Genomic DNA, 26,899 nt, shown 5'->3' with positions numbered 1-26,899 from the left:
CTTTCCCGACTCGCCAAGCCCCAATGATGGGTACATCTGTAGCCCCAATTTTGGTGGCAAGAGCTGTAGCATCTTCAATTGGGGAGCTTTTCTCATCTAGTCCAACCACTCTTACGTGGAGTGCGCATGCCCGTCTTTTTGCCTCTTCTTCCAAGGTGGCATTCATAACTTCCACTTTGTTGCCATGCATCCTTTGTTCTTTTTTGCCACATCTATTCATTCTGCATTTTCTTTGATGGTATTCTCAACATTCTCCATTTTCTTTTGGGTGCCTTCCACCACACTTGCATAGGTGTGTATATCCTTTTTTAAAACATCCATTTCTTTTTGTAGTTCCAGTGTGGTTTGTGGTTCCTTTTGTGTGTCTAGTTTTTTTTGCATTCCTCTAGTTCTTCTTGTAGATTAGAGATCAATGAGTCTTTCTCTGCCATGCGTGCATCCGATGTTTGTTGCATCTTCTTTTTTAGTTCTTCCATCATTTCAGCTCGAACCCTCTCTTGTATGTCCTTTTCCATTTCCTTCCTCATGGTACGTATTTCAGCACGGAGTATGGTCAACATCTCCTCATATAGTGTTTCATTAATTTTGCGGGATGTCTTCCCATATCTACTCGACCCTGGAGAGACATTCCAATCTCGGGTTTTACGCCCATAGGTTTTGTATCTCGTGTTCTTTGGCGGTGTATGAAACATTGTCTCCATGTTTGGTTTTGTGATTCCTTCATTGTCAGTTTCTTCCATCGTGATTATAGTATGCGCTATAGCATAAAACTGTTTACAATCTGAGTAGAGTAGTAAACCAGTAACATAAACTATCACTCTAGCATGAACTATCAGTATATCATAGGCTGTCAATGTGACTGCATCATAAGATATGACTGTAGTATGAACTGTCAATGTAGCATAGAACTATCAATCTCACATAAACTGTCACTGTAGCATGAAATGTTAATGTGTGTCGGTCTGAAATCACACAGGTCTCCAGTCCACACAGCATGCAAGGTTCACATTAGTCTGAGTACATCTGCAATCTCAGTGCATTCACAGTGTCTGCATTCATGTTAGTTTGAGAGAGTGCCTGCATTTGTCACTGCTGCCACAATACATTCAGAGTGTTTGCATTCATGTCAGTCTAATAGAGTGTCTGCAATTTGAGAGAGTGTCTGCATTTGTCACTGCTGCCACAGCACTCGTTCGTCACTGCTGCCACAGTCCGTTCGTCACAGTGCATTCGTCAAACTACATTCGTCAGACTTCATTCGTCAAAGAACACTGCTCTACCAGATACGTGTGCTGGTGTCACGTCTGTCTTGTCTACATCCGGCTCGTCACGCCTGTTGTGCCAGCATCTGTCTGTCGTGCCCGTCACACCAGCGTCACGCAGCTCATGTCCCATCACATCCGTCTCGTCAGCGTCACGCCCGTCACGCCCGCCAGCGTCACGTCCGCCACGTCACGCCCGTCGTGCCAGCTCCCTATGGCATTAGTTCCCCGTCATGTCAGGCGCCAGCTCCCCGTCGCGTCAGCTCCCTGTCACACACACACAGAGAGAGAGAGAGAGAGAGAGAGAGAGAGAGAGAGAGAGAGAGAGAGAGAGAGAGAGAGAGAGAGAGAGAGAGAGAGGACGCGATGGTGGATTTGGCTCCCCTGTGACCTGGCGACATGCCTATTGCACGCTGTGGGCGATCTCCCCTGGACCTGCGTGGGGTTCGTTCTGCCCTGACGTCCACATCACGCCTTGCCCTCGACATCTCGCATGCTGAGCCTACTGACGGAACGAGCCGCCTGACAGTCACCTGGACCTGCGCCTTCAAACAATCTCCTGTTGCGCCACGCTGTAGACGCCCACCAATTTCGCACGCTCTGCTGGTTTGTGGTTCACCGCTTGACCTCGTCTTGTTCTGCATAGGCGCCATGTTGCCGTCCTGTTGCTGCAGCCCTGCTGCGTCCTGTTTTGCAGTTGTGCGGAATCTGCACAAATACACACACAGAGGCGCCCGGCTGCTGTAAATCCTAAGCTCGACAGTCAGAGAGGCAGCGTCTCGACGAGAGTGCCCACTGATCTGTACAAAGAGAGAGAGAGAGAGAGAGAGAGAGAGAGAGAGAGAGAGAGAGAGAGAGAGAGGACCCTAAGACAAGATCGTGATGGTGGGAGCGGGACTGAAATCCTACCGTCGACCCGTCCTCTCCGTGCTCGTCTGGTCTGTCGCCGCCGTCGCCTGTCTGCGCCGCGTTAGTTGCCGTTGCCTGTGCTCGTTCGCGACTGCCTGTGCTCGTCCGCGCCTGTCTCCGCCTACGCGTGCCCGTCAGAGAGAGAGAGAGAATCTGACACGCCTCTCCTGACCCGCAGACGTACACCTCTGCCTCACGCGCTGCCTGCGTTCTCCCCTCAGACCAACGTGGGGTTTGTTTTGCCCTGCGACTCGACTCCTGCCCTTGCCTATCTGCGAACAGCTGGTCGACCTACAGTGCGCACCGCAGAGAGAGAGAGAGCTCGCCCTCTGCCTGGACGTTCCATCGCCCCCTGCCTGCTGCCCGCCCGGATCTGCCCGTTTTGCCACCAAGGGGCAGCAGCCAGTCACACCCAAGCTACCACACAGAGCGTGCGACAGCGTGAGCCAGCAAAGGGAATGAGCCCTTCTCTGCGTGCGGACGTGCCTTCTCTGCACAGTGGCCGTCTGTTTCTGCGCACGCGCTTCCCAAGCTTCTTCGTCTGCCGGGTCCGTTTTGCCTAAGAAAGAGGGAGAGCGGCCTGCACATTCCTGCCTCCCGTGAGATCTTCGTTCGGCCTCTGACCGGTATACGCAGTGATACACCATGGTTGGCCTGGACCTGGATTTTATAGACCAAATGGTGGCAGCGCTTGGTCCGGACTCTGATACCGAAGAACCCGACAATATGGTTCCGTGCAATGAAGAGATGCCCATTACTCCTGACTTTCAGCCTGCAGGCAAACGCACCAAGCACACTTCGGAAGAGTCAATGGATCATCAGGATCGTTCCTATGCTCAGGTTGCTTCGGATTCTGCAGACTCTCAGGATGTTGAGTGGGAGCATTTGCTAGAGTTTGCCAACACTCTATTTGGCGGTTATGTTCAACATAATCAGGAAGTCTTTTTTGACTTTGCACCGGAAGATGTTTTGGAAGCCACTGTTGACCCCAAATCTATCTTGCGCTCCTTTTCAGTATTCTATGATCACGCGGTGATACTCTTCTTCATTGGTAGAATCCCCCAGCTTTCCCGTATTCGCCAGTGGCTGCACAGTCTGCTACAAGGGGAATGTGTTGAAGAGATTTTTGTGGGGCCCCGAGGTTTTTTTGAGGTGCTGTTAAAATTTGAGACCCACCGTGTTGCTCTTCTGTCTAAATTGCCTCTGTTTTTTGATCGCCGTTTGGTCCATGTTGTACCATGGCGCCCAATGGCAGATTTTGAGTGCCTGCTGCAACGGGAGTGCCCTGTATGGATTGAAGTGGAAAACTGCCCGGCTGTTTATTGGCCATTGTTGAAGGACGCCATGGCTGATGTGGGCACTGTTCTGGTCCCTCCAAGGTTAAGGGCTGTGAATCGTAACCACTTGTGTATGTTATGGGACACTACTAGGAAAAGGCGTGCGTGGTTACGTCTCAATTGCTCTGGCATGCATCCTTTACACTTTCGTTTGAAATGGGGCAATTTTGCAGGACACTACTTTTCCTGTGGAAAATTAGGGCATTTCATGGTCGAATGCCCAGAACAGCAACACACTTCAGATGCTGGGCATGTTGCGCTGCCCATGGAAGATATGGTATGTGATGTCTCGTCGCAGGATGCTATTCACCCACCTAAAGCTCTAGATAAAGGTAAACAACAGGTTTCGGGTTTAGATTCCCGTGGCATAGACTGGGTTGAAGTACGCGCAAAAAAAGGTACCAGGGTGGTTGCTGGCATGGAGCATTCTGTGCCTTCTGCGTCACAAGATTCCATGCGTATTTATATGCGCAGGAAAGAAATGTTGCCGTCGGAGCACTCTCCTCCTGCGATGGCTTCCTCTGCCCCCCGTCCTTAGCCCACTCGGAGAGTGTATTCGGATCATCCAAAGGGTCCACCTGCTAAGTTGGCTTTTGATACCAGAGGCAATGTCATTACCCCGTGGGATCGTCGTTATCCCCGCTCCATTCCCAAGACAGCAGATATGCCGTCTACCTCCAAATCTGGTCCGCAGAACTCTTTTGCCGTGTTGGCTGATTTCTTGGATGAGGGAGTCTTGGACATTCTCGCAGAAAAGGTCAAATCGAGGCAAGCTATACCTCGTATCTGATTTTCTTTTACAAAAAACACATGAAAATAGCCACGTGGAATGTGCGAGGAATCTGTTCTCGCCATAAGCAACATGCCATGTGGACTGTATTGCATGAGAAACAGTGGGATGTCTTGTGTGTTGTTGAACACAAGAGTCACGGTGAAGCCGGAAAAGTTGTGGATTGCCATGGCTTTCGTCTGTTCTATGCAGGGACACAGGCCATGCGTTATTCTGGTGTGCTCATGATTGTACATGAAAAATATCAGCCTCTTCTTATTAAAAATGATGTGCATGGCCGCTTTGTGGTGATTGAAATTTTATTCGACGGAGAGATCTTATGGTTACTTGGCCTCTATGCTCCGAATGATCCTTTATTGCGCCGGGAGCTTTGGCATACTTTGCAGACTTCTTTGTCACTTGGCAGACGTGGCCTCTTCATGGGGGATTTCAATATGTGTGTTGATTCTTCGCAGTCCACATCGGAGGCTCTTGCTGTTCTTAAGCAAGATCTCTGGTCCTAGCTGCACTCGTCTTTTACAGGGTTTACTTTCCATTCCGCTCAGTATGCAACAACATGGTCGCGGCTGGACCGCATATACATCATGCAGAATCATGATTTCCTCCCTGAGATGCTTGAAATGAAAGTATTACAGCAATATGCGTTGTCGGACCATTTTCCTCTGCAGCTTGAGATGCTCGCACAACCCATTGCACCTTTTAAGCGATTTCTGGAGAGGCTCTCTTTGCGTTTTAACTTGTCTTATTTGAAGCATGCAATCTTTCAGGGTTATATGCAGCAATTGATTGATAGATTCTTACTGGACTTCTCCTCTTAGGGCGCTGCTTCGTTTGAACGATTGCTCTCTAATGTGCAGCGGGTTGCGCAGCAGTATGGAATCCATCATGCCTCTCTTTGTCGACAACGTCGGCAAGCAGCGGAGGACTTGCTGGCTTTGGTCCGTTCTCTGCTTGGTGGACACTCCAGACGATGCATTTCTACTAGCACTGGCAATGCGTGTGGCTCATCTTATTCAAGAGTTTCAGTTGAAATCGTATCAGTAGGCCAAATTGCAGCATCTGACAGAGACTTTGCAAGATAATGCGTGTCAGACTCATAAGTTCTTTCGAGCCCTCCATGCCTCTCTTGCTAGAGAGGATATGACTAGACTCCTGGATGCAGAACGGCACCTGGTCCTTGATCCGCAGACTATTGTGCATATGTGTAGGAATTATTTCATTGACCTTCTTGGTTCCACTTCTCCACCTTCAGCCCAAACTACTCACGCCCGTTCAGTTTTTTATGACCTGGTCCGCAATCAGGTTCCGCAGGACATGCAAGCCACTATGGAGTCAGATATTTGTGAGGTGGAGGTTATGAATGTTTTGTTACACTTGCCCAAGGACAAAAGTCCTGGCTGGGATGGTCTCGCCAATGAGTTCTTTGAGGTTTTTGCTACCCAATTGGCGAAACCATAGACGGCTTTGTTTCAGCAGGTGTGGGAAACGGGGATTATGCCTTCCTCATGGAAAGAACTTATTAAACTGCTTCCAAAGGTTCCTTCGCCGTCTATGTTGAAACATTGGCGCCCAATTTCTTTAATGGGTTCTATGTACAAAATCTTTTCCAAAGTAATGGCGAATCGGCTCCACAAGCATCTCCCTGCCATTGTGCATCCTCTTCAATATGGTTTCATTAAGGGCTGAAACATTCTGCACAATGTATTAAATGCGCAACTGGCGATTGATTATGCAAGGCATTCTAATCAGGAGGTCGTACTGATTCAATTGGACCTGGAAAAGGCTTTCGACTATCTGGACTGGTCTTTTGTTGCAGAGCTTATGTCTGCTATGGGCTTTGGTGATCGGATGTCTCGACTGATCTACATCATCAGTGCAGCGGCGTCTTCGCGAGTCATGTTGAATGGAGGCGTTACTGAGCCTTTTGTCCTTGCCCGCTCTGTCAGACAGGGGTGCCCATTGAGCCCTCTCTTCTTTGCCCTTGTGATTCATCTAGTTCTTTCGATGTTATCTCATATGGCAGCTTCCACTCAGTTGGCTGGATTGTCGCTTCCTTCTAGACAACATTTCATTAGTCAATCCTTGACTGATGACAGCTTTATGATTCTGCGGGCGGATAAGGATAACCTTCGCAAAGCATTGGATGTTTGGGCTCTCTTTGGTCAGGCTTCCGGCATCAATGCGTTGAAATCAGCCATTCTCAGCTGCACGGCGTTGGATTTGCAGTCATTGAACTGGCAGGGTATCGTTGTGCCTCGTGGCTCCATTGTCAAGCATCTTGGCTACCCCTTGGTGTTGATGTTCCCCCGAAGCAGCTTCTACAGTGGATTTCTCAGAAACTGGCGGCTAAGTTCCTATATTGGAAGTCTCAGGCTTGGCCATTCCATGTTCGCCTCAAAGTAGCCCAGACAATTATGTTGCCGATGCTCACATATTTCTTGCCCTTGCTGCCCTGGTCTACTACTACTCTGAATGCTCTGACTCAGTTTATTCGTTTTATGTTATGGAAGAAAGATTCCTTGCATGCAGGCATTTCCTGGATTTCTTGGTCGCATGCGTGCACCCCCAAACGCATGGGTGGAGGAGCTATTTTGGATGCCCAAACTCACATGCTGGCCCTCCGTTGGTTTCTTTTCCGCGCCATGTGCTCAGATCATCATCCGTGGGTCGTTATAGCCCATTATTTCCTTGAGGAGCATGGGCTTCGGCATGGCAATACCCAAATCTAGAGTTCTTGGTGGCATGTTCTTAATGCCGATTCTCGATTCTCTAGTTCCTCTTCATCACTGCTTGCCCATTTGGTATGTTCCTGGAAACTTGTCTTCCGGAAGGCTCAGTGGCATCCGGCGGAGGATCGCTTAGCTGCTAATTCTTTTCAAATGGAATTTGCTGGCAGTCTCGCGGTTACTTTCATGGGAAGGTAAACAAGAGCTTCGACCACAATTCAATTGTATGGAACGTTTGGGCTTAACTTCAGTCGCGGATGCCACCCTTGCTAGTCGCAATGTGTTAATATCATTTTGTACAGCCAGGAGGATTTTTAGGATCCCTCGTGGATACAGGCATTTATGGAAACAGCTTTTGATGGTGCTCTAGAGCAGACAACCCTTTCCTGCCCTTGCTTCGGATTGTCCTTTGCAGGATTGGGACTTTGAAGGTTGGCTGAGTTTAGGCAAAGCTTCCGCTAACCAGGTCTATCATCTTCTGATTAAAGATCATCAATGGCTGGTTACTAAAGCTAATGCTCTATGGGGATTGCGTAAATCCCGGTCATGGTGGAGGGCAACTGTGATGGAAGGGTGGTTGAACAAGACACCCTTCAAATATAAGGTCTTTCTTTGGAGGATGATGATTGGGGGTCTTGCGCTTGCTTCGGCTCTTTCCAAGCGACGAATATCCAACGGCAACTGTTTCTTTTGCACCACCAGTGTCGAATCCGCCTGTCACCGATTTATTTCTTGCCCTATCGCTAAGAAAATATGGTCGTTCTTGTCAGCCGTTTGGAGAGCGGTTGTTGGTTTCTCGCTAAGGCCCTTTGATTGGGTCTTTGTGTAGCCCAAATACCCAACACTGGCACAGCCACATATGAAGCTCGTGTTTCACTTTCTTCGATATTGGGGCTGTTGGCATAACTGGACTATTCGGAATGCTTTTCTTTTTGATTCCGCCTGTAATGTTCAGCGGCATATTGCTAGGCTTCAGGGTCTCTTGTATTGGCAGATAGATCTTCTTCAGCATTTTGACTTACTTTCCCAGGAGGACTTGCGTCCCTGGCATATGGCAATTTCCTCTACATCTTTGCCATGACTTTGTAACTCTTAGTACTGGAACCTTTTCACATGATGGCTTAGTGCCATCATGTATCTTGTAATCAAGTAAACTTGTACTTTTTTCGTAATTAATACAATTACATTTTACGAGGGAAAAAAAAAAGAGAGAGAGAGAGGCCTATGTTCGTTGCTACCGTCCGTGAGCTCCTGGCTCTGCATCTGACCTGCACAAGTGGTGATACAACATGGCTGGTCTGGATATGGCTTTTATCGACCAAATGGTGGCAGCCCTTGGTCCAGATTCTGATACAGAGGAACCAGAGGATATGGTTCCTTGCACGGAGGAGATGCCTCCTGGTCCTGACTTCCAGCCTGCGGGCAAATGTACCAAGCATACGTCGGAAGAGACAATGGATCATCAGGAACGTTCTTATGCTTAGGTTGCCTCTAATTTTGTGGATTCTCAAGATGTTGACTGGGAGAATTTGCTGGAGTTTGCCAACACTCTGCTTGGCGATTATGTCCAACATAATCACGAAGCTTTTTCTGACTCTGGAACTGAAGATGTTCTGGAAGCCACGGTGGACTCGAAAAATGTCTTGCGTTCATTTTTGGTATTTTATGACCGTGCTATTATACTCTTCTTCACTGGCAGGATCCCAGTGCTTTTCCATATTCGCCAGTGGCTGCACAATCTGCTACAAGGAAAGTGTGTTGAGGAGATTTTTGTTGGGCCCTGAGGCTTCTATGAGGTGCTGTTGAAATCTGAGAAGCACCGTGTTGAGATCCTGTCTAAACTGCCATTGTTCTTTAATCGCTGTTTGGTCCATGTTGTGCCATGGTGCCTAATGGGAGATTTTCAGCGCTTGCTTCAACGTGAATGCCCGGTGTGGGTTGAAGTGGAAAATTGTCCGGCTGTCTATTGGCCACTGTTACAGGATGCCATGGCCGTTGTGGGCACTATTCTGGTCCCCCTGAGCCTAAGGGCCATGAATTGTAACCGTTTGTGTATGTTATGGGACACTGCTAGGAAAAGGCCTGCTTGGTTACGTCTTAATTGCTCTGGCATGCATCCTTTGCACTTTCGTTTGAAATGGGGCAACTTTGCAGGGCACTGCTTTTCCTGTGGAAAATTGGGGCATTTTATGGCCGAATGCCCAGAGAAGCAACCATCTTCAGATGCGAGCATTTTGGGCGGCCCATGGAAGATATGATGCTTGATGCTCCGTCACAGGATGCAACCCAGCCACCTAAAGTTTTGGATAAAGGTAAACAACATGTTTCGGGTTTGGATTCCCGTGGAAATGATTGGGTAGATGTACGTCCCAAAAAAGGTAAAAGGTTTGATGCTGGCCTGACGGATACTGGGCCTTTTTCTTCACAAGATTCCATGCGCAAGTATATGCGCAGGAAAGAAATGTTGTCTTCAGAGCCCACTGCTCATACTATGGTTTCTTCTGCTCCCCGTAATTAGTCTACTAGAAAAGTATATACGGACGGTCCTAAGGGCCCACCTGCTATGTTGGCGTTTGATACTAGAGGTAATGTGATTACCCCATGGGATCGTCGTTATCCCCGTTCCATCTTCAAGACAGTGGATATTCCGTCTACCTCTAAAGCTGGCCATCAGAATTCTTTTGCCCTATTGGCTGATTTTTTGGATGAGGGTGTCCTTGACATTCTCGCAGAAAAGGTTAAATTGAGGCAAGCTATGCCTCGTTCCTGATTTTCTTTTTGAATACACGTGAAGATAGCCAGGTGGAATGTGCAAGGCATTTGTTCTCGCCATAAGCAACATGCCATGTGGACTGTATTGCATGAGAATCAGTGGGAGGTCTTATGTGCTGTTGAGCATAAGAGTCATGGTGAAGCAGGAAAAGTTGTGGATTGCCATGGATTTCGCTTGTTTTATGCAGGGATACATGCCATGCATTATTCTGGGGTGCTTATGATTGTACATGAGAAATATGAGCCTGTTCTTATTAAAAATGATGTACATGGCCGTTTTGTGGTAATTGAAGTTTTATTTGAAGGAGAGATCTTATGGTTGTTGGGCCTCTATGCTCCGAATGACCCTTTATTCCGTCGGGATCTTTGGAATACTTTGGAGACCTCCTTGTCACTTAGCAGACGGGGTTTTTTGATGGGGGATTTTAATATGTGTGTTGATTCTTCACAGTCCATATCAGAGCATTCGGTGATGGACGCTCCGGAAAGTCGTATGTGGAATGTGTTTGCTCTTGCGGTACTTAAGCAAGATCTCTGGTCTTGGCTACACCCTTCTTGTACAGGGTTTACTTCTCATTCGGCGCAGTATGTAACTACATGGTCGCGGGTTGGACCGCATGTAAATCATGCAGGATGATGATTTTCTTCCTGAGATGCTGGAAATGAAAGTATTGCAGCAATATGCCTTGTCGGACCATTTCCCTCTACAGCTTGAGATACTTGCACAACCCATTGCACCTTTTAAGCAATTTCTAGATAGACTCCCTTTGTGTTTCAACTTGTCCTATTTGAAGCATTCCATCTTTCAGGACTATATGCAGCAATTGATTGATAGATTTTTATTGGACTTCGCCTCTGAGGGCAATGGTGCTTTTGAACGATTGCTCTCTAATGTGCAGCGGGTTGCTCGGCAGTATGGGATCCATCATGCCTCTCTTTGTCGGCGGCGTCGACAAGCAGCGGAGGACTTATTGGCTTTGGTTCGTTCTCTGTTGATGGACACTCCAGATGATGTATTTTTGCTGTCACTGGCGATGCGTTTGGCTGATCTTATTAAAGAGTTTGAGTTGAAATCTTATTAGCAGGCCAAATTGCAAAATTTGACTCAAAATTTGCAAGATAGTGCTTGTCAGACTCATAAGTTCTTTCGAGCTCTACATGCATCTCCTGCTCGAGAAAATATGACTAGACTCCAGGATCCAGAAGGTCGAATGGTCATCGATCCTCAGACCATTGTGAACATGTGCAGGAATTATTTTCTAGACCTTCTTGGTTCTTCTCCTTCCCCTTCTGACCAAGTTAGTCAGGCACGCTCAGTTTTCTATGATCTGGTCCGCAATCAGGTTCCACTTGATATGCAAACTGCTTTGGAGAGAGATATTTGTGAGGCAGAGGTTATGGATGTTTTGTCACACCTGCCCAAGGATAAAAGTCTGGGTTGGGATGGTCTCACCAATGAATTCTTTGAGATTTCTGCTACCCAACTGGTGAAACCATTGACGACTATGTTTCAGCAGGTTTGGGAAACGAGGTTCATGCCTTCCTCATGGAAAGGTCTTAACAAGCTGCTTCCAAAAGTTCCCTCGCCGTCAATGTTGAAACATTGGAGACCAATTTCTTTGATGGGTTCAATGTATAAAATCTTTTCCAAAGTGATGGTGAATCGGCTCCACAAGCATCTTGCGGCCATTGTGCATCCTCTTCAATACGGTTTCATTAAGGGTCAAAATATTCTGCATAATATCTTGAATGTGCAAATGGCTATTGACTATGCAAGGCACTCTAATTAGCAAGTGGTATTGATTCAATTGGATCTCGAAAAGGCTTTTGATTATTTTGAGTGGTCTTTTATTGTAGAACTTATGTCTACTATGGGCTTTGGTACTCGGATGTCCCGCTTGATCTACACCATTAGTACTGCGGCTTCTTCGCGAGTTATGCTAAATGGTGGTGTTACTGAGCGATTTGTCCTTGCACGCTCTGTGAGACAGGGTTGCCCTTTGAGTCCTCTCTTCTTTGCCCTTGCGACTCATCCGGTTCTTTCAATGTTATCTTCTATGGTAGCTTCTACTCAGCTGGCTGGATTGTCTCTTCCGTTTGGATAGCACTTCATTAGTCAATCTTTGGCTGATGACAGCTTCATGATTTTGTATGTGGACAAGGACAATCTTCGCAAAGCATTAGATGTTTGGACGCTCTTTGGTCATGCTTCTAGTCTTCAGAGCAATGCTTTCGAATCAGCCATTCTCAGTTGCACGGAGTTCAATTTACAGTCATTGGCCTGGCAGGGACAGGTTGTTCCTCGTGGTTCCATTGTTAGGCATCTTGGGTACCCTTTGGGTGTTGATGTTCGGCCAAAGCAACTACTAGAGTGGATTTCATAGAAATTGGCAGCCAAGTTTTTGTATTGGAAGTTGCAGGCTTGACCATTCCATGTTCGCCTCAAAGTGGCTCAGACAATTATGTTGCCAATGATCACATATTTCTTGCCATTGCTGCCGTGGACTACTACTACTTTGAATGCTCTTACGCAGCCCATTCATTTCTTGTTATGGAAGAAGGATTCCTTGTATGCAGGCATTTCCTGGATTTCTTGGTCGCATACATGTACCCCCAAGCGCATGGGTGGTGGGGCTATTTTGGATGTCGAAACTCATATGCTGGCTCTTCGTTGGTATCTTTTTCGTGCCATGTGCGTGGAATATCACTCGTGGGCCGTTATAGCCCGTTATTTTCTTGAGGATCACGGGCTTGTGCATGGTAATACACAAATTCGGAGCTCCTGGTGGCATGTTCTTAATGCAGATTTGAGGTTTTCTAGTCCTTCCTCATCTCTGCTTGCTCATTTGGTCTGCTCCTAGAAATTGGTTCTCCAAAAGGCATGTTGGCATCCAGCGGAGGACCGCTTGTATACTAACTCTTTTCAACTGGAATTGTTGGTAGTATCGCGATTACTTTCGTGGGAAGGTAAACATGAGCTCAGACCAAAATTTAACCGCATGGCACGTTTGGGCTTGACTTCAGTTGCAGATGCCACATTTGCCAGTCGTAATGTCTTGATATCGTTTCGCACAGCCAGGAGGCTTTTTAGACTCCCTCGTGGATACCGTGATTTATGGGAACAACTTAGGTTACTGTTCCAGAGCAGGCAACCATTTCCTGCCCTTGCTTTGGATCGTCCTTGGCAGGACTGGGACCTTGCAGGTCGGTTGAATTAGGAAAAGGCCTCAGCTAACCAGGTGTATCATCTTCTGATTAAAGACCATCAATGGCTAGTTACTAAAGCTAATATTGTATGGGGATTGCGGAAATCTCAGTCATGGTGGAAAGCAACTGTGATGGAGGGCTGGTTAAACAAGACACCTTTCAAATGCAAGGTCTTTCTTTGGAGGGTGATGATTGGTGGTCTTCCTCTTGCCTCGGCCCTTTCCAAGCGTCGAATCTCTAACGGCAATTGTTTCTTCTGCACCACTACTGTGGAATCGGCCCGTCATCGGTTTATTTCTTGTCCTCTACAGAAGAATATCTGGTTGCTCTTGTCAGCGGTTTGGCGAGCTATGGTTGGTTTTTTGCTAAGCCCTTTTGATTGGGTTTTTATACGGCCAAAATACCCCACACCGGCACAGTTGCATATGAAGATCTTGTTCCACTTTCTTAGATACTGGGGATGCTGGCACAATTGGACCACTCGGAATGCCTTTCTTTTTGATTCGGCCTCTAATGTTCTGGGACATATTGCGAGGCTTAAAAGTCTCTTGCATTGGCAGATAGATCTCATTCGGCACTCTGACTTGATCTCTCGGGAGGACATACTTCCTTGGCATATGGCAATTTCCTCTGCGTCTTTGCCATGACTTTTGTAACTCTTTTGTGGTTTCGTACTGAGATTTTACACAAGATGGTTTAGAGCCATGGTTATCTTGTAATCATGTGAACTTGTACCTTTTTCGTAATTAATACAATTATCTTTTACGGAGAGAGAGAGAGAGAGAGAGAGAGAGAGAGAGAGAGAGAGAGAGAGAGAGAGAGAGAGAGAGAGAGAGAGAGAGAGAGAGAGAGAGAGAGAGAGAGAGAGAGAGAGAGAGAGAGAGATCACTAGCATTTTGACTTGCTCTCTAGGGAGGACTTACGTCCCTGGCATATGGCAATTTCCTCCGCATCTTTGCCATGACTTTGTAACTTGTAGTACTTGGAACCTCTTCACATGATGGCTTAGATTGTCAGCATGTATCTTGTAATCAAGTAATCTTGTATTTTTTTTGTAATTAATACAATTACCTTTTATGAAAAAAAAAGAGAGAGAGAGAGAGAGAGAGAGAGAGAGAGAGAGAGAGAGAGAGAGAGCATAAATTTTCATAGAAAAGACATGCATGTGTCATGGTAGCACGGTTATTCATGCTGCTTGGTGGTACATGCTTAATTCCATGAGGCCTATTAAGGTCTCCTGGTCCTTTCTTCTTTCTCATTTGATTGGATCTTGGCAAGAAGTGCTACGCTTTGCAGTTTGGCGCCCTTTTGATATTCGTAAGGAGGAGAACTCGCTGCAAGGAGAAGTACTGGCATTGTTAAGGTTGTTGGATTGGCTGCATGAAGATTTGCAGCAAGACAAGTTTAATCGGATGGCTTGGTTGGGGTTGTAGATAGTCCTTGATGGTGTTATTCTTGGGCAGTCATGACTTTATTCTTTAAGGCATATTCGTTAGCACTTTAGGGTGCTTCGCGGATATAATGACATTTGGTCGTCCATACAAGATAGTCTTCAGAGGTTCTCTTCTTTGTCTATGTTACAACCATTGTATCCATGGCATGACTGGATGTTAGTGCTTCCGGATGATTTTGAGAAAAGGTTAGCTAATCAAATATATTATTAGATGGTGGAAGCCAAGAGATGGGTCACTAGGAAAGTTTATAAATTATGGCATCTTCGGGATAGCAGAAAAAAGTGGCGGGAAAGATTCATCCAGCTTTGGAAGTCCAAGGTTCCGTATCAGGGGTAAAGTGTTCATGTGGAGGCTGCTTATTGGGGGGTCTTCCAACGGGAGATGTGCTCTGCGCTCGAAAGATCTATGCTGGTCGTTGTGTATTTTGCACTACATGTGATGAGACATTGCTTCACCTCTTTGTCTCTTGCCCTGTTAGTCGACTGATCTGGAGTTTTATTTCCCGAGTGTGGTCCTCAGCAACTTAGCACCACATACCAACTCGTTCGTGGATTATGGGAAATATGTCCTCTATGTCTTCTTTGCATTTAGATTATTCCTGCCTTTTTCCATTTCCTTAGATGGATAGCATTGTGGCATATTTGGCGTACTCGGAATGCCTTTATATTTGATTCAGCATCAGGCATTCATGAGCATGTGGCGTGTGTTCGTGGTTTAGTGCTATGGGACTTCTATGATGTCAGCCGACCTGGTTCTTCCTGATATTGCTGCTCCCTGGCTGGTTATTGTTCGCTCTACTCCAGCTGTCCTTTTTGTGTGATTAATTAGTGCTACTCATGTAGTAGGTTGTTCTGATAGCCTGTTGGCTTCATTACAGTTGTTTCCATCCTGTTTGGTCGGCCTAAAGGCCTGATGTAAATATCTCCATACATTAATATACTCTTTTTACAGAAAAAAAAAGAGAGAGCAGATAATGAAAGAAGAAATACTGTACTGATTGAAATGTATGCTGAATTCAAAAATGTGGATTGATTAATCTTTGCACGCAGCCTAGAGCGTCAGTGAGAGCACCACATCAGGCTGAAATGAGTGGTAGCACCAATGTAGGAGAGGAACATGAGCAAGGTGTGTTGCAACTTGTAGAAGAGAGTGTGAAGAAGAGTGATTGGGGGGAAGTGATATATAGACCCATCTCCCCAAAGCTGCCCGCCGACCTGCTGGTGGTCAGCAAAACTGGCTGATTGGGCGCCAAAAAATGGGCCGACCTACACAAAAATGCCCTAAAAGGGCTACTCGCCACCCGAGAAGGAAATGCAGCCAAACACACATCCTAAATAAATTGACAGAGCTCGTATGTCTCCTGCGAGACTCTGACAGGAGCTCACAACCAAGAGATGATAGACTGACATGCTAAATAAGGTAGGCTAACAAGACCATCATCTCTCTCGCCCCTCTCCTTCCATCATCTTCTTCAAGTGCCCGGTCTCCTTAGCATCAGGTTTGCGTTTGGAGCCCATCTTGCAAGTGTGAGCTTCTCCACCCTAGCGACAACTCATCTTAGTCTCGCGTCATCATCCACAAATGGTGACTACTTCCTTAGGCTCCAAATGCTTCCATTTGGCAATCTATGCTTCTTATCCATCTTGGCATTAGTCATCATCACAACTGACATCATCATCTCCATGCCGTGCATCCTCACATTTGATATCCTAGTGCTTTCTCCACAATTGGCAACCTCCTCTAGTTGCTGTCAACCTTAGAGCCCATGAATGCTTGAATTTGGGTAGCCTGCCATCTATTTCATCTTCTAGCAGCCCTCCTCTTCATCAATCAGCACTATCTAGGTTGTTCTCTTTTGCGTTTGATAGCTCACATCTCCTGGCTTCAACATTTTGCAGCTTGGACCCCTCTTGTCCACCTGGCATCCCCTTTGATGGATTGGGTAGGCTACTAGGAACCCCTTCCAGATGCTACCCGTTACAGCTGCCTTGTTGGTTCTCTTATCTGGCTAATCCACACTCGGCCGGATATTTCTTTTGTGGTGGCTTTGTTGTCTTCTTTTATGAGACGACTCCTACACATGATCACTGGCGGCAGCCTTGCGTGTTCTTTAGTATTTGCAGGGGACTTAATCTTATGAGATCCTATATGGAGAGGGGGTTACTCTTTCTAGATGAAGTGACTTGGATTGGGCAGGTGATGTGGATTCGAGACGATGCACTACACATTATGCTTTCTCCCTTGGCTTGGGAGCTATCTCTTGGAGCACCACGAAGCAACCTACTGTGGCCATTTCTTCTACAGAGGATGAGTATCAAGCTTTATGTTTGACCACTATGGAGACAGTTTGGCTCCATCGTATGTTGGCGGAGATTGGCTTTCCACAGATAGGACCTATGGAGCTTCGCGTGGACAACCAGTGTCCTTGCTCTAGCTAAGAACGTGGTGTTTCATGCTTGCACGAAGCACATTGAGGTTCAATACCACTATGTTTGAGAGCGGATTGTGGATTTGGAGTTGGCGGTGGCCTACTGTCCCACAAAGGACAATGTGGTTGATCTCTTCATGAAGCCTTTGCCCAAGGCTTCTTTTCTTCATCACATGAGATTGTTAGGTCTTCAGACCCTCCCAAGATTTGAGAGGGGGTGTTAGCTTGCCTTATTTAGCATGTCAGTCTGTCATCTCTTGGTTGTGAGCTCCTGTTAGAGTCTGGCAGGAGACAGAGGATCTTTGTTAGTTTATTTAGGATGTGTGTTTGGTTGCATTTTCTTCTTCGGTGGCCAATAGCCCTTTTAGGGCGGTTTTGTGCATGTTGGCCCATTTTTTGGGGCCAAGTTGGCTAGTTATGCTGGCCGCCAGTAGGTCGGCTAGCTTTGGGGAGATGGGGCTATATATAGCTTCCCCCTAGTCATTCTTCTTCACATTCTCTTTTGCAGGTGAAAGCACACATTGCTCCCGTTTCTCTTTGACATTGGTACTGCCACTCATTTCAGCCTAATTTGGTGCTCTCACTGACGCTGTAGGTTGCATGTAGTGACTCATTAGTTCACATCTTTGTATTCAGCATACATTGCAGTCAGTGTAGTATTTCTTCCTTCATTATCAGCTTTGTGTGTGTGTGTGTGTGTGTGTGTGAACGTTCGTGTTCCTTCTTCCATTGTGCACTCTCATAGGTCTCATAAAAAGAAGTGAATGAGAGTGGTGAAGAATGAATGGGAGGTGTTGAATATATAGGCACGAAAAGTCTTGAGTCTCGTGCACTGAATTCTCTCAAGTGGCACTTGGACACTCTCAGAAGGCTCTAGAAGGCCTTTTTGGGGCTGGAAATGAAAGCCAAAAATGGGGATGAAAAAGGGAAATTGTATGGAATGATGCGATTTCTCAATAACAAAGTACAATATACAAAAAAAAAAGTTTGAAAAAGAGACTATAAACAACATCGTGTCACCACCAAGAGAAGAAAGCTGCCCCCTCTCAAACTAGAAGGGAAAGCTAGAAAGAATCACCCTCTATGCATCAATCTGAAGAGTAGGGGAGGGTGTACCCAAGCGGATCCTATGTAGAATATACTGCAACATTAGCCAATTGGTAAGCCTTGGTCAATATGTCTACAAAGTTGTCGAATGAAGGCACAAACTCTAGGTGTATGGTACTGAGCTCAACTTACACTTTGATGAAGTGGAAGTGGACTGCCACATGTTGCGTGTGTGTGTGGTGTAATGATTAGATTGCCTGCAAGGGCAATGGCACTCTGGTTGTCACAGTAGAAAATGGTGGGAGTCACATGGAAATTGAAGCTCAGCCAATAAGCTGTTCAAATAGAGTACCTTAAAAAAAAGCTCAATTCTTAGCCTCTATTGTGGAAGCAGCCATCGTTTGTTGCTTACGCGGCTGGACCAAGAGATGGATGCTATGCCTAAGGTAAAGAGGTAGCTGCCATGGGCATAGTTGATAACATATGGCTCATACTTCAATACATGTACATGTATGAAAGTATGATTCAAACCTTGGGTTGAATCATATGTTACCCTAATTTTTTTCTTAGAAGACTAGAAAAATATAAGAATGATGAGTTGAACCTTAATATGAATTGTAGACATTTCAAAAAAGCTTAACTTTGAAAAAAAAGTATAAAAGATGTTGAATTTTCACAAGGGGACTATGAATTTTGAGATTATAATCAGCCCACAAAGATCACAAAATCATGAGATTCATTGACTCATAAATTATAATCAGCCCATTAAGATCTCAAAATGTTATGACTCATAATACATCATAGTACTCTAGACTTTATAGAGGCCAGTCAAGAGATTGAAGACACGAGGGTCAAGACTCCGAATTGTAGACTTGTTGTGGCATGTGCTGCTCAAGTTGACTCATGAATCATTTTCATCTCCAGCATCCTCACCCTCACTCTCATTCTCATCCTCATTCTCCTCATCCTTCATCTCATCTTGTGGCACACTAGAGGTGCTTGAAGGGGATGCAATGGTAATGGAGAAGGAGAAGAGGAAGATGCGGGAGAGAAGAGCACACATAATGTAGGTGCTGTCAAGAATGATATGACAACCTTATTGCACTATCTCATATATATGAAGAAAGAATATGGGCGGTCAGTGTACACGGGCAGGCCCAAGGGCCCTTTACCCCAATGACATCTCACCCAACACCCAATTGAAAAGCGAGCTGTGCAATAAGCAAGAACCTTTGTGAAATAAGAGTCAAGCATCTCGGAGTCCATGACATCCAAGAGATGAGCAATCCCGCAGCTCCATACAGCCGAGTAATCCAAGAATGCTTCTCGTGAAGCAAGCACAACTCATTAGTGCAAGGCTCGAATGCATAAGCATCAGAGTAGCGCATAGCATCAGCAGGGTGCATAGGAGACAACTGAGAGCACATAGACTCTCCAAAGTCAATCATAGAAGAAGGGCTAGCATCTCGGACACATTTCAGACGGGGTCTCAAGATAGTATGCGGCCTTAGCGAAGCGGAAGACTGATATACGGATGTAGCATCAACCATAAAGCACACTGAACGCGCATCAAGAGGCTTGAGAGATATTTGCGTCTCATAAAAGATAGCATGATGGCTGTGTATAACCTGTTAGGCATTCAAATTCCATAACCTGTAAGCCTGAAAGTCACCATCTCCATAACCAAGGAGGATACATCTATGTGACATAGGCATATCTGGCATATATACAAATGCCTGGCAGCCAAACATCCTCAAGATAGGAGGTACTCATGCCACTCCATGCCTCGTGTGGTGTAATACCATCCAAAGTTAGACACAACGTCCTATTAAGCAAGTAGACTACCGTCATAAGGGCCTCAGCCCAAAAGCCATAAGATAACCTAGTTGTTGTAAGCATAGAAGCAACCTTTGCTTGTAGAGTCAGGCCATGAGCAATCTCGTAATACCGTAGGCATAGGAAATCAATGCCAGATTGTTGACAATAGGATTGAAAGCTGGGAGAGATAGCACAACTCTCATAATCCATCTGCAAGCACCTAGGTCTGCAACCAACAGAATCCATAAACCTATCAAGCATAATTGCGGCATCCTCAATCCGTACCAAGGAAAAAGCCCAAACATGGTGGGCAGCATGATCCGTGAAGGTCACAAAATGCGAAGCTCCACCAAGTGACTGGGTAGACATAGGTCCATAAATTGCACAATGGACAAGATCTAGAGCATCATGCCTCTCACGATCACCATGAGCCAACGGGGCTCTGCAAGGACCATAAGAACAATCATGGCAAGCATCAAGATCTGCATGTGACATAGGAGACAACAATGAGTCTGAACAAGACAAGATCTCCATCTCTCTGTGGTGCATATGGCCTAGGCGATAATATCATAACAATGCATGTGGTATCCGGATAACTGCAACCATAGAATCTCTTACATGAGAGACATGCATTGGGTAATAAGAACCAACTCTAGAATCTCTAGCCAAAACCAAGCAACCATGATAGATCTTCCATGACCTATCCTGAAGAGAGATAGAGTAACCTGCATCACGCAACTAACTGACAGAAATGAAGCTCTTACTGAGCATAGGAACATGTAATATATCATGGAGCACAATAGAAGTCCCATTAGGCAAAGTTAGGTGTATATCCCCTGTACCAACAATAGCATTAGTCTGGTCAAGGCCCAAATCAATACATTTGTCAACCTCCCTGTAAGAAGAGAACCATGCTCTATGAGGGGTAACATGACAAGATGCCATAGAGTCCGATAGCCAATCTGAGGCATAGGTCGTATCATTGAACAAGAAATTTGTAGGGAAACTAGATGACAGGAGGACATGCTCAACTGCATCATCATGGGTGACTGCATGTACCTCACCACTAAAAAGAGTGGTAACACCTGTTGCATTGCTGACTCTCTGCTCATGTTGAGTCCGTCTCTGTCTCTGTTGCTCTCTAATCCGTCTAAAACATTTTCTTTTAACATGCCCAAGCTTTCCACAATGGAAGCATACAACATCTGTAATTGAAGAACGTGTAGAAGACGACAAGGAATCCACGTAATCATGAATAGGGCTATCCATAGCATCCACGTAACTCAAGGAGTTGAGGGCTATCCCAACGGGGGGAACTTGCTCATGAAGGCAATCATCTGCAGGTACATTAGGGGTAGAAGCATGCTGCAAAGGCTCATGAAACCTCAACAGACGAGAGGACATAAAGGCATCAACCAAGGATGCAGAAGCTCCCATATGAAGAAGAGTCGTAGCCAACTGCATGACATAACCAACCACAGTACGGTAAAGCATAAGACATTTGTCATAAGAGCATATGGCATTCAGCCATGAAATCAGTCCATAACCATACGCATAAGCATAGCTTTGCAGTACATAATGCCATCTGGGAAAAGCCAAGTCAAGCCAAGACGGGCAAGAGGCAAAAAATCTTGCAAGAGTCAAGCTCCAAGAAAAGCCCAAGTATCTATATAACAACATCCAAATAAGTGGCTCTATAAAGTACATGATAGTAGACAAAGTGCATAGCCGGGTAAGCATCAAGAGCAATTGCTCTCTGACGTGTATGGGAAAAAGCAACCCAACTAGCATAGAAGCTAGGCAATAGAGAAGCAACAAAGCCATAACTGCTAAACCCAAGCATTGTCAAGAAGTCCACTGATCAAGGAGTAACCCGCAGAGAACCAAGTATCAATGAGCAATGAAAGCTCAATAACCAACTGCCAAGACAATGGAGCAAGCATTGCTCAAACATGTATCTGCATCCAAGTAAATCCAAGATCCATAATTAGGGCATTAAGGGCCAAATAGCATCCAAGTTGCATAAGTGATAAGCCGACCAAATGCAAACTGCTCCACAAAATTCTCAAATGCAAGTCGATTCAAGCCCAAATATCTGCGATACTGCAATTGAACCCAAAAGCATCCACATCAGACATCAGTCCCATAATGGGTAGCACGGGGCATAAACCTTGTCAAGTGAAATGCCAGCTGCAAAGAAAATGATAGTGAACCAAGAATTGAGCTCTACTCTTTACTCAAGAAGCATGCGGAAGCATAAACATCAAAGTGGCATCATCCAAATATATCAGCATATCATCCCGAGTAGTCATAGTTGCACTCGTACGTAGTACGAACTGGTTCATACTATACGGTTCGCACCGTACCGTACCGTATGAAATCGTACAAAAGAACAAGCTTTTTTTTGTAATTCGTACAAAACAACAAGCTTTTTTTTGTTTGGTTTTTCTGGGTGTGGTTATTGTTGTTGGTGGTGGTTTGGGTTGTTGACTGTTGTTGTTGTGGTGGTGGTGGTGGTGATTCTGTAGCCTTGATCGATCAACCAAGAAAGGGGGTGGAAGCTTGATTAGACTCCTCATACATGTTTTGTTATGATTTATCCTAGAGCCAAAGGCCATACATAAGGTATTCAAGCAGTTTCAAACGTTTCTAATTGATGTCCCATAATTTTTCACAATATGTTAGTGTCATCAATAAATAAATTCAGCACCATTTGAGAATCATCAAGTAGCTTAATCCTATTGATTTTACCTTTGTTCACAGCTCATTTTGCACCACCCAACCCAAAGCATTAGTACACATTGCTAATAAAACTAGGTTAGGACCTAATGTACCTTCTGAGAGTACACGAATTAGTGAATCTACCATCGGTAGCTACTTTAGCCTTAGCAATGCCAAACAAAACCATAAAAAAATTCATAAATCTTATACCAAAACCTTTGGTGGTTTATTTTGTAACTGTTGGTCTCACAGGCCATTTTGGTCTCTTGTAGACGTTAATAAAGTATCTCATGTCATTTCATCTCTCTCTCTCTCTCTCTCTCTCTCTCTCTCTCTCGTCTCTCCCTCTCTCTCAATCTTCTCTCTCAAGCATACATGCCTCTTATTTGTATGATCATTCATGTATGATGTATCCACTCCTATGTATGTACTTGTAAGTTATAGCACATGTTGCGCATGCGGTATATGCCATAGAGGTTTTGGCATGTTACCCTCAAGTATTCATCTTATATACTCCAATAGCATTGCTATTTAGACTTTAAACATCTGTTCTATCATCTATAGTTCAAAATAATGAAGTTAATTTTTTTTCGTACTAATATTGTAGTGTACCTTATAAAATCTTAAGGTACCATTTAGTACCTTGACAACTATGCGAGTAGTCAAGAGTGCCCGTAGACCATAGGCATAACCAAACTGGAGGTAAATTAACCTGTCAACCAAGGTATCATAAATCCCTACCAACAACGAAGTGTCTGCATCCAAATCAAGGCTCAATAGCTCTCAAATAGCATATCCCGGCATAAACCATGATGATCAAGCATCAATACATCCAACAAGGCACCCAAGTGCCAACAAATAGCATTATGCATAAGCCGTCCCTGATAAAACCTTGCTGCCAAAACAATATACAGTAGTAAATCCCTGCATAAATTGAGCTATGGAAGCTGAAACCAAGTCCCAAAGCATCTCAAAACATTGGGCAAACATCCTCAAAGCATCTGGGCATCAAATACCAAGCCTTGGGAGCATCACATAAGCTAAGAGCATGACATTTTCTCGCTGTAAATCAACTCAAATCTGTTGCAGAAAATTCCTTGATCAAAATTTGGCAGATCTGACATCGCCATTGTGTCCGGAGCGTGCTAAAATCCCAAGTTAGACTCTTACCTTGCCTAAATCGGGTTTTGGATGCCCGAGATATGAGAAAAAATGGGAATTTTGAGCTAGATTTTGAAATAGGCGCAAAAAAATGTGAGCTGCTATTGTGGGGTCTGCTAGTTATCTTGAGGATAAGGGGGGTAAATGGGGGCATACAAGGTGCCCAATGAAGCCAAGGAACACCTGCAAAGAGCCTATGAGGGCCAGGGAGAGGTGGGAGATGAAATCTTACCTCGGAGGGAAGAAGCCAGGGCTAGCATTGAAGCTTCAAGCTCTAGGTCTTTAATCCGGGTTGAAGTAATGCTAGGCCAAGCTCCACGATCAAGCTATGATCCAAAGCTCTGATACCAGTTGAAGGGGATGCAATGGCAGTGGAGGAGAAGAGGAAGATGCAGGAGAGAAGAGCACACACAATGTAGGTGCTCTCAAGAATGATATGACAAACTTGTTGCACTATCTCATATATATGAATAAAGAATATGGGCGGTCAGTGTACACAGGCAGGCCCAAGGGCCTTTTACCCCAACAGTACTAGCACTTGATGTAGCTACTGTCACTGGAGCTGAATTTTCATCATTTTCCTCTCTCATTTCCTGCAAAGCAAGTAGCCTTTCATCATCCTTTTCCTTGTTTAGCATTTCCAAGGTCACTTCTATCTTCTTAAATTCTCTTTCTTCCAGCTTGCTTATGAGACAAAAATTGATATGTATAAAAACAAGCTTCTTTGTATTCTTTGGCTTAAGCTTGTTCCTTTTGTTTGCATAAACGAGAGAAAATGTGCTCCAATTTCTCTCACATGGTGAAGCACAAGGGCCTTGAGACAATATCCTAAGTGCCAAGCACTACAAATTTGGTGTCTTTGCCCCAAAAGTTTCCCTCCACTTCACACCTTAATCCATCCTCTTCTCATCCTTTGCAATAGGACGTGTAAATGCACCTGACTCATACTTATACTTATCCATCTCATTGTATAACTTCCCTTGAGCACTTACATGATAGTTTGAAACAGGTTCAACTACATTTCTCCAACCCTTAGTCACCTCTCTGTTGTTGTCAGGATACTTTGCTCTCCAAATAGGATGGAGCACAAAAGCAACAGCATGCAATGGAGATTGCATCATATTCCATTGGTCTACACAAAGTGCCTTGACTTGCTATAGCTTGGAAGCATGAACGTGAAGACTTTCAATATTTTCTATCATGTGATCAGTGACTCATACAGCAACCCCATAGTGCCACCCTCTCTATCACCAAGATGCAAAATCTTTAAAATTGGAGCACATAGCTTTACAATCATCTTGGCATTGGTCCAAAATGAAGGACCCAAGACGATAGATGAAACCTGCAAAGCCTTGGCACTTCTGCTCACTTTCTTTCTGCAATACTCATCACTAACAACCATGTGGCGCAATCCATTGAAGACTCTCTCATCCAACATGTTTGCCAAAATGATAAACATATATGCAAAGCGAGTTTGTGATGGTTTACACAATTCTTTTAAGCTGAACTTTCTACACACAACAAGAACTATATTTTTTTGTGTGATAAATGTCACAACTTGTATGGCTTCTTCTTCTCCAATATCCTCAAACAACAAGTCAAGCCAATCGCATGTGCAATGGTTGTAAAAAATGGTTGGCCTCTCTTGCTCAACCAAGTGACCAGCACGATTACAATTGGTTGCATTATCCATGCACACTTAGACTACATTTTGAGGCCCCACTTCAAGAACGGCACTCTTAAGAATTTCAAAGATGTACTCTCGTGACTTATACTCACCAGTTGTATCACTTGATTGCAAGAATGTGGAACCAAATATGCATGAAACCATTACATTGATAATGGGTCGATGATGTGCATCAGACCATCCATCACAAACAATGCTACAGTCATATCTTTTCCCTCTCTCTGAGATCAAGAAAATCTCTTTGCACACATTTGACCTCATTATCGAGTTCTTTAGTGCGAAGTGATGGTATGAAGGGGCCTTGAAGCTTGGGCCAACATTTCCAATTGCCTTCACGATGTCAAGAAAGTAAGAACTCCTCACCTTTCAATGAGGAATGTCCTCTGCATGAAAGAACTGACGAAGGGCAATTGATCCCTCTTTCCTTGCTTATATATCCCAACTTTGAAACAAGGGGCCTTCCCTAGCATTAGCTTTGCACTTTTTAGGCATTATTCCATGAGCATCACTAGCTTGAGAGGAACAAGCAGTCACATTGGCACTAGCACTTTCTGATGCATCTCCCAAATTAGAAACCTTTGCATCCAACGCATCTTGTGAACTCATGGGAGCACTTACATGCAATCTACGAACTGTATCTTCTACATCTTGGGGCGCACTAGAGCATTTATCAATCCCTCATCCCTTCAGCCCCAAGATGTGGGCATGAATACGAGCATGGCCACCATTCCATGTGTGGGAGCAATATTTGCATTGCATAATACGCCGTCCATTCTTTAATTTCTGCAATTCAGTCACAAATTTCCACTCTTTTCCTTGCTTTTGAACCATGAGGACCTTGAAAACTGAGATCAGAGAGAGAGAGGAAGGGGCTGAGTACTCAGGGCTGAGTACTCAGCAGTGAGCACACTGCTGTCCGCACACGCTGCCCTCTTGTGAAGCTGAATTCCTGCACACACTAATTGCTGAAGTCTGAATATTGTTGGTTGCAAACGTGCAGGGTGAAAGCTGACCACGCAGGCTGCACAAGTAGAAGAAATGTAGGGAACTTGGGCGAAAACTACTGCAAATAGGGCGCTAGGAAGAAATTGTCAAATTGGGAAAGTTGTAGCAATTTCTTTTTTCATGGGAAAAAAACGTCAAGTATGAATATCATACATTTTCATACTAGATGTTTTCAGACTTTTGATATGATGATTTATACAAGGGTTGTCTCCGTAGGTAGTACGGACTGATCTGTACGGTACGTATCCGTACGATTTAGTACGAAAATAGGCACTTTTTGGCCACTCTCCTTCAAGCCTACAACTTTCTTTTTTTCTTTCTCTTTTTTTTTTCCTTCTTTCTTTCTTTTTTTTGTCCCCCAAGCCTCTCTCTCTTTTTTTTTGTAAAAGGTAATTGTATTAATTACGAAAAAAGTACAAGATTACTTGATTACAAGAGACATGACGACAATCTAAGCCATCATGTGAAGAGGTTCTAAGTACTACAAGTTACAATGTCATGGCAAAGACGCAGAGGAAATTGCCATATGCCAGGGACGTGAGTCCTCCCTAGAGAGCAAATCAGAATGTTGGAGA

General features: G+C 44.9%; 1 protein-coding gene and 1 pseudogene across 4 annotated transcripts in view; one reads left to right on the top strand and one right to left on the bottom strand.

Annotated features, from left to right (window-relative positions):
• Window positions 1-26,899, top strand: part of LOC148040538 (3-ketoacyl-CoA thiolase 1, peroxisomal-like) — a 215,272-nt gene that overhangs the window by 102,771 nt on the left and 85,602 nt on the right. The gene's annotated exons all lie outside the window — the stretch shown is intronic.
• LOC148040540 (uncharacterized) lies at window positions 366-26,150 on the bottom strand (annotated as a pseudogene).

This window comes from Lygodium microphyllum, chromosome 2 (genome assembly GCF_053477565.2).
Source record: "Lygodium microphyllum isolate KBCC chromosome 2, Lygodium_microphyllum_v1.1.10, whole genome shotgun sequence".
Lineage (NCBI taxonomy): Eukaryota > Viridiplantae > Streptophyta > Polypodiopsida > Schizaeales > Lygodiaceae > Lygodium > Lygodium microphyllum.
The sequence above is the reverse complement of the archived record's forward strand: the minus strand, read 5'-3'. Positions and strand labels throughout refer to the sequence as shown.